The 9,143-nt window shown below is 40.3% G+C and overlaps 1 pseudogene; it reads left to right on the forward strand.

Annotated features, from left to right (window-relative positions):
- Positions 1–261: 261 nt before the first annotated feature.
- On the forward strand, positions 262–394 carry LOC132025296 (U4 spliceosomal RNA; annotated as a pseudogene).
- The last annotated feature ends 8,749 nt before the right edge of the window (positions 395–9,143 follow it).

Raw genomic sequence — 9,143 nt, forward strand, 5'->3', positions numbered from 1 at the left:
ACTGATTGGACACTGTCCCTTATTATTTTTTTATTTTTTGTGTACCAATTTGGTAAGTGCTTCTAAATTTACCTATCCCTAGATAATAAACATAGATTATACTTCTGCTTCAGGTAGACAGAGTTCACTATACACATGATACTAGTAAACTTCTATTGCATCAGATTGGATAACAATAGGACTTTGTCTATTGAAACAGGTTTCAAGGATTCAGAAGAAAAATAAACTATTTAATAACTGTCCTTTAAAAGGAATTGTTACAGCTTTGCGCAATGGCAGTATCGTAGCCAATGAGGTTTATCTGAGGCGCAATTATTGCTAATTAAAAGGAATTGTTACAAATTTAGCTGGAAGTTTTAGTTTAAGGCAAAGCTTAATCTATCCATATCAAAGGAGTTCTACTATATTCTCATAATGCTGAATGTTCAAAGAAAAATCAGATTGTCAACACATAGTCAAGTATGATTTTGGAATCTTCTCAAAAAAAAAAAAAAATCTTTCAATAACCAGAGGGCAGACAACAACCTTCATAGCTGGCAGAACTTCCATGTACCTTCTACAGAAATAAGCTAAATGACCTCTAGACAAAGGAAACTCAAAGATGCTCAGGCCCCAAGGCTCCAATTCTTAGGGGAATCACAATGTTATAATAAAAGAAGCCTACCCCACCTGCTAATAACTCAGTTATTACATGTAGCTTTCCATCTACTGAGCTAGAACTATGCCACTAGAAAGACTTTGACTGTGTGTCCTTTGGAAATTCAGCTCAAATATTATTGCTTCTGCCCCTGAAAGCATTATTTTTTAAAGCAAAATAGTAAAGAATTCCAGTATCAGTGCCTGGATTTGGATCAGATACTCGTAGCTAACATATGCAAGGCAGAATCCCAAGATAGATAAATATATACTTATAGATAGATAGATAGATAGATAGATACTTATAGTACACATATATACGTACATATAAAATTGTATCTGATCCACAGAACAATGATATAAAGTATCATTATATACCTGTATTATTCCCCTTTTACAAGTGAAAAAAATTGTGGCATAGAGAAGTCAAGAGACCTGCCAAAGATCACATAGCAACCTTTAGAACTAGACTCCAACTCTGACAACCTAGGTCCACTCTGCTCTCCTCCCTCTCAAGGTTAGCTCCTTACCAGATGGGTGGCTTCATATGGGAAAGGTACGCAAATGCTCTATTCCTCACCTGGTAAATGGAGAGAATTACAGATCCCTGCAAGTATAACAGATTGTAGGATTGCTAAATGGATTAACAAAGATACCTCCTGTCTTTATCTCAGCACAGCTTCTGGCACCCAGTAAATGCTCAACAAAGACTATGTTTTATTTATAATACTGTCTTCTGGGTGAAGGCAGGACCATTTTATTCATTTATTCATTTATGCAGCTGAGCAAGTCACTTAACCTCTCTGAGACTTCATTTCTTCATCAGTAAAATGGGATAATATAATACAAATATCAACATCTCAGAGTTATCATGGCACATAAAAGACACTCAGATGAGTTAGCAGAATCCCTTTGCATAGTACCTAACACAGCTCCACATGGAAATAGGTATTGTGATAAAAACTTCTTGATCATAGCAATCCATAATGTAAAAATGATAATATTGCCTCCTCCTCATCCCTGGGGATCTGTGAGGATAAATGAGACAATCTCTAGGACAGAGATTGTTAGGAGAAAGGTGCTTTATAAATCTAAGAGGTTGCTATTAATGATCATCATCATCATAATAAATTTGGTATTGGAGAAATCATAACTCATCATGCATGACTCCTCAAGGGAAGCCTATCAAGGCCTCCTTCAATGACACAGTGGCAGCTGGTGCCTGAGGCTTTGAATCTATGGAAATAGGAGAACGAAGATAGTGATGTTACAGACAGAAATCAAAAAGGTATTCCAGCTGGCTATTTAAAGAGGGTCTTCCATGTCCTCCTGCCTCCTCACCCTCCCCACCGCTCCCTCACACCAAGTCCCCACCAGATCTCCAGGAACAGCAGACCTCAGGTTCTGATCTTCAATTTCACAGGCCCAAGAACTCAACCATACCCATACATCTAAGCCTATGAGAGTCTTAAAGGTACTCCCCTGCAGGGAAGTCCCAGAGAGCTAGGCAAGCTGGGCAGCGGGTTTCCTTATGGCAGCCTGATACAAAACTCTCTACTCAGCAAGCCACAGTTTTAGCCCCAAATGCCAAAGACTGGCCCAGGTTGGTGAGATGAAGACAAAACTAGCATCACATCGTAAAGGCCAAGAGCATCCAGATCTGGACAGGAATCCAGCTGCCGCCCTTAGATTCATGTAGCAACCTTTCCAGGGCTCTGTTCCCAGTAAAAACAGAAGGCTCTCAGAAGGGACCTGGAAGGGTTAAAGAAGATAGAGTCCATGACGTATCTAGCACAGCAACGGACACAAAAGCCCACGGGTAATGATAGCAATCATCACTGTAGCTATTGTGCTGCTAGTAGTTTTACTCTGATTATTCAAAAAATTAAGAAAGAATAATAAAAGAAAGAAAGAAAGAAAGAAAGACAAACAGGTTAGCATAAGAAAAAAAGGAACAGGCCAGTCATCTGATCAGATGAAGTCTCCCCCATATGTTCCATAATTTGGTCATGAGTATGTTGAGTGTGGGAAGGTCAACAGCATCGTTAAAGGAATTACATCAGGCTGGACAAACTTCCTCAACTCAGGAGACACTGATACAGAAACCAGACACAAATATATTCATTTATAGATTCAGATGTCCATTTCCAGTAACCAAACTGTATCAAGTACACAAGAAACCAAATTAGCTATTGAAAGATGACTTGGTGAGCATGAGATCATAGAAAATTGGAGGGTCCAGTGGGATATTTATCCAGGTATGTCAGGACTAAATACATTCTCTCCCACTATAGACCCACCCCCTACCTGATCTGAATACTTGACACTCATGTCAACTAGATGACATTCAGATACTTCTGTTTTACAGAAAACAGAGACTTGCCACACAAGTCTCAGCAGGGCAGCTGGATCTCTGCTCAGATCTGTATACTCTTGGCCATTATCATGTGATACTACCAAAAATAATATCTCCTTCTAGTGTACAGGCCGAAGTCTTACTCCCCTTTTCCCAAAATCCACATAGAACACTGCCCTCCATAAAGCAAAGGTTTTGAAGTCCACTAAACCTGGATTTGATTCCCTGTTCCACCACAGCCAAGCTGTGTCACCCTGCACACATTATTCAACTTCTCTGAACCTCAGTTTGCTGAACTATAAAATAGTGACAATAGCTTACCTCATAGGCTATCACAATGCTTAGCAAGAATATATATATAAATACTGAGCACACTGCCTGTGTGATTATTATTATAGGAGCTGCTATTTAATTTCATTATACCCACTCTTTCTTTGATTTCTGTGACTCTAGTTGTAAAGACAAATCCTAAACACAGTGATCCCCAACTGTTCTGCCTCCATCAATCCACTTAATCACACAAGCACAGCACATCTCCATGGCCAGCCATGTCGGAAGATAGTTCAAGTCACTGATACTCTGCTGATTTTTAGATATCTTACCTTAAGAGGGCGACCTCATTGCCTAATTCTGGGGACATCTCACTATAAATGATGGGCACAGGGAAAAGAAGAGGTATCCTAAAGGCCCAGAGAAATGCAAAGGACCAACTATTCTGCCAACAATCAAGCAGTTTTGTCCTCATAAATTGTAGGCATTTCTATTTTTCTGCCCAGAGCATTTTCTTCCTCCCTGAGACCAGCCCCACTTTGAAGGGACGATTGCTTTCCCTGGCTACTCCTAGTCAAGCAGCCAGCACTAACAGGACTGTTAGCAAGATCATCTACAGTGATGTCACATTCTGCGTTGGACAAAATGTCCCAGATAGCACTTTTCCAGTGTCTTTGAATAGTCACTCTCTCTTTATATCCAAATGCATGTGCGAGCTCAGTTCAATGAAGAAACACATTAACAGCAACCTCTCTATTCCCTCTAGGTTGCTCGCAAGCCTTCCTGTGTTTTTAATCTTCGCCGGGCTCCAAAACCAACCGTGGTGAGTGATGTGAATACCAGGCTTCTCATTTCAGTAAGGAGATGACTGGATTGGAGACTCTGAAGATTAATAAAAAGAAAAAAATCCGCACTTAGAAAAACCACTGGTTTGAAAAAAAAAAAAAGTAGATCATGATAAAGATTAAGAAGATGATTCAAAAAAAAAAAAAAAAGAGGAAGATATAAAATATTCCCCTCTTATCTAGAGTGGTGAAAAACTGGCATAGGCACAGGGCAATGCTGACCTGCTCTTTCATAAGACTGGCGATAAGCAACAGCAATTCATAATGGGGAACTTATTGCAGCAAAGTACAAGGCTAGGGGCTTGGGATTCAGAGCACACAGAGAAAGGGGTTGTTGATTTAAGTGGTGTGGGAAAATGGAGAAGGTATTGCTTAAAGCAGTAACCAGTGCTGTTTATTTGGGATACGAGCTCGAGAATATTATTATGGCAGAGAAAAGAAGTTATCTCTGGTGAATTGTCTTGAATTATGGGGGGAGCGAGAGAGGCTCACTGCGTATGACATTTAGAATTGCAATTTCTAAGCAGAGCGCCATGTCTGATATATCATTTATTGTCTCTGCCTCTATCCTTCCAAAGCTGCATTAAGGACAGATGTGAACTTCACTTCCCTGGGTCTCCATTTTCACACGTTGATTTGGAGGACATTTATTGTCCCTTCACAACAGAATCATATATTTTCCCCCTCTCAGAAGGTTTAGTTCATCACTAAATATTCAGGTCTAGGAAGCGATTTTTCTTTTCTCTTTGTGTGTGATTTGTCTCTGCGGAGCTGAGCCCCTTTGGTTGAAAACAAGAATCTATACAAATAAAGGGCGTGAGTGAAGAGAGAGTGTGGGTGGATGAGCGGAGGGAAGGTTTCTCCAGTGGTGATGGAAATTTGCGCTTGAGTCTTCCCGTTTTAGCTGATTTTACAGGAAGGAAGAAACAATGCTCCCCCAATCAGGTATCCGATCCTGCTGGCTTAGAAGATTCAAAAGGCAGTTTCAATTACCATGCAGCGTAGTCCTACTTCCCACTGAAAAACAGTATGCATATTGCAGATTCTGGTGGGGGCTCTTTGAAAATGAAGTTTCCACACCACCCTCCCCCTGCCTTTCAGGTAAAAATGAACTGATTCCAGGAACAGACATTCCAATTTCATAGACTCAATGAATTGTTTAACTGCAAGGGACGGACATACCCATTTTTTGGTAGCAGAACAAACTGAGATCTTACAAGTTACCTGACCAGGTCAAGGCAATATAGTCTCACAAGTGGTTGTATATGTATATTGATGGGTTTGCTGTACCACTCTGGAATTCTTCTGTTTTCTTGGTGTGTGCTGGGAATCTCTCACTTAGCTCAGGATCTTTGCCAAGACTCAGCACTGGAAGTCCCATGCAGCCCTGTCTGGCCACAGTCTCCCCACCTCCCCGGGGCTCTGTGAAGGGGTAGAAGACAGGTGCAGCTGCCCTCAGAAACCTAAACTGCAGGTCGCACATCGTCTTGGGGGAAACAGCTTCTCTGTTCGCACTATTCTGCATCCCACACAAACACACTAGCCACTCCCTGCCCCCTTCCTGTAATCCCTTCCATACACTGAGGCTTCTGAAACCAAAGCCAACAAAGAACATTCTCTTCAAGCAACTTCTGCTTTTTGTCCTATAGCTAAAGCTCTGGAGAAAAGAGAACACAATACACAAGTCAGTATCTCAACAAATTATTCTGCCACACTTGTCTTGTAAACTCCTGCCCCTGGGGCTTTGTTCAGGCTGTGCCTTCTACCAGGAATGTTCTTCTCCTTATCCCCTAGCTATCCAAGTTGTGCTGTCCCTCTATTGTTCAGGAAGCCCTCCTTGACCTCATGGCAGGATTCCTAAGGCATTTCTTGTCTTTACTATTTCATGTCTCAGGCCCATGTGACTTTTTTCCCCCCAATCAGACAGTTAGTCCTGTAGGGGCTCTTTTGTGTCCCCCAGATTACCTAATACACCAGTCAAGCCAGTCACATGGCTTGGCGTGAGGTTGGGTTTGAACCCTGAGCAAATTGTTTTCCCTCTTGAGACATCATAATAACCTCAGAATGTGGCTGTTAGTATTGTTCTTCAAAAATTTTATTATGGCCTAATTGTTTTTCTTCTGCTTATATAGATGACACAGTCTTCTCATAAAAATTTCAAAAACTACATGGTATCTAAAAATAGGATGGAAAGGGTGTATGAATTCCACTTTATGTAAGCACCATTAACCTGTTCTTGGCCATTCTTCACATATGTTTATGACTCTATATGTATCTATATCTATATGATTTTATATTTTATATAAATAGGGTTATTTCATATATACTCTTTTTTAAGTGGAGAATATTAAAGATCATGTGCAAAAGTGTCAAGCAATATTAGTTGAGTAAAAATATTAGTTTAACTGGAGTCTCAGTAAATAGTTTTAAATGAATAAATAAAAAGTGTTTCCCATAGAATGTGGGGAATAAAGGAAAGCAGGAGATGCCCCCTAGACCCTCCTGCCCCCTAGACCATTCTCCTGTCTCTAAACAGGACTTCACTCAAAATATTCCACTTAAATTAGCCCAGGGCCCAAAGTATGTGGTACAAAGGACAAATGAACGTTCTAATTGGAAACTCTATACCAGACACTAAGATCAGATTTCTTCAGCATAATGTGCCTTTCAGACATGGTCCATATTCTCAGTTCACCAGCCAGAAGCCCTGAATAGGAGGGACAGAGCTATACATCTCGGGCAAAATATTTATTAAAATCAAGACAAAGTACACCAGACCAAAATGTATCTTCCCTCGAGATCTCATAGAAGAGACTCCAGCCTCCGGAGCCCAGTGAAGAAGCTTAGCTTTCTTACAATGAGAAATAAACATATCTCATCTATCAGCAATGACGTGAAAATCCATGTCAGAACACTGGAAGTCATCTCCTCTGAACAGTCCTCAGTTAAAGATCAAATTCAAACCTACAGAGATTCAGTTTCCATGAAGAACCAAGGTGATAATGGGATTTTCTCCACGACAACACCCCACTGTCTTGGTGGTGGTAAGCTCTGCCTAGTTTCTCCTCCTGGCCCTTGCAGAGAGGCTAGAGTCCGTGTGTCAGATAATCCATCATCACCCATTCCTGCCGCCAGAAAAGGACTAATAGATTATAAATGTTTCTTCTTCTGTCGGCTAATCGGCTGGAATGTGATACCTGCCACGACACATAACAGTCCTGCTGTCCTGTTAACAGACACAGGATGTGACCACCTCCACCCAGGTGTGTGCTTGTGACTTCAGCCAGGTGGCTGAGCCGTGCGGCAGCCTGGGCTTCTCTCATGCAAGAGCACAGACATCCAGGGGTAAGCCCATGGATTTCTCATGCTATCCTATTTTCTTCGAGGCGTTTCTCACTATCTGAAATTAAATTAGTTATTTACTTACATCTGACACTCCTACTAGATGGTAAAAGAAGGGCTTTGCTTTGCTGATCATTAATATTAACTCCCTCACCTCCTAATTTCTTTCCACATTTCACTTTCTCAATAACAAACATACCAAACTGAACCGTCCTCTACATACATAGACTGCTTCTGGCATTCCTGACCTCCCTTTAGCTTGCTTTTTCTATTTTTTTTTTTCCTAATAGCTTCTGTCATCTTCTAATATATTATGTAATCAGCCATGATAAAGATCATTTATTGCCTGTCTCCCCCTATGGGAATGAAAGGTCTATGGAGGCTGAAATCCTTGTGTGTTTTGTTCACAGCGCATCCCAAAAACCTGGAAGGAGGACTGGAACATATTAGGTATTTAATAAATATTTATTGAATAGAGACGCCTGGGTGGCTCAGTGGGTTAAAACCTCTGCCTTCGGCTCAGGTCATGATCCCGGGATCCTGGGATCGAGCCCACATCAGGCTCTCTGCTTGGTGGGAACCTGCTTCCTCTTCTCTCTCTGCCTGCCTCTCTGCGTGCTTGTGATCTCTGCCTGTCAAATAAATAAATAAAAATCTTAATAAATAAATAAATATTTATGGAATAAATGAAATCATTCACTTTATCCTTAACTCCCTAACAGTCCCTAGCATGGAATAGCTGTTCAATAACTGTTGAATCTGTTTTCCTGAAGAAGCCCCTGAATATTTTCTCCAGGTGGAAAGCATTTGCCCTTCTAAGTGTTTTTCACTCATCTTCCTATGTCCCTACTTAACAGCATATAATAGGAAACAAATAAATGTTTGACAAACTTAACCAATTAACAAATAACTGAATTGACTGTACTCAATGCTTCAATGTCTGACACCTTTGTCTGACTCCTGTTTCCCCCAATATCATTAACACCAACAGCTCAATTCAACTAACATATCCTGAATATCTACTGTATTCTAGCTGCTGTGCTAGATGCTGAGTGATAGTCAACAAGAATACTAACAAGTATTCATTGAACACTTACGTCATGCCAGATACCATGCTAAGCACTTCACATGCATGAACTGCTTTAATGTTCTTAATAACCATATGAGGTAGGGAATACTGTTACGCCCATTTTACAGGCAGAGAAACTTTAAACCTCAAGAGGTAACGAGTCCAAAGTAAGGCACAGAGTTAGCCAAGACAGGAGGCAAAGTCCAGAATTCTCACTCAGACAGCTTTTACCCCAGAGTTCACACTCTTAGGCCCAATCATGATTTAAAAATAAAGAATAATCAGAATAATTTATTTTCTCAAAGAAGCTATATATACTGAGGGAAGAAAAAAGCGTCTTCAAAAGTTCTGAATCCCTCATTTTCGGTCCCAATGCCTAGTATAGAACATAGCGCACAGTGTGTAATGAAGATGTTTTTGCTAAAAGAATAAGCAATACAAAAGAGGCAAAAGTACAAGACAGAAACATTAATTCTAATAGGAGGAAACTGTGAACAATCCAGGACAACAGAAGTATTTAAACCAGACCTGAAAATATATATAGGATTTTAAAGAATCTAGAAGAAAGTCATTCTTTTTTATTTTTAAATATTTTGTTTATTTATTTGACAGAGAGAGAGATCAC

Source organism: Mustela nigripes, chromosome 9, assembly GCF_022355385.1.
Source record: "Mustela nigripes isolate SB6536 chromosome 9, MUSNIG.SB6536, whole genome shotgun sequence".
NCBI classification, from domain to species: domain Eukaryota; kingdom Metazoa; phylum Chordata; class Mammalia; order Carnivora; family Mustelidae; genus Mustela; species Mustela nigripes.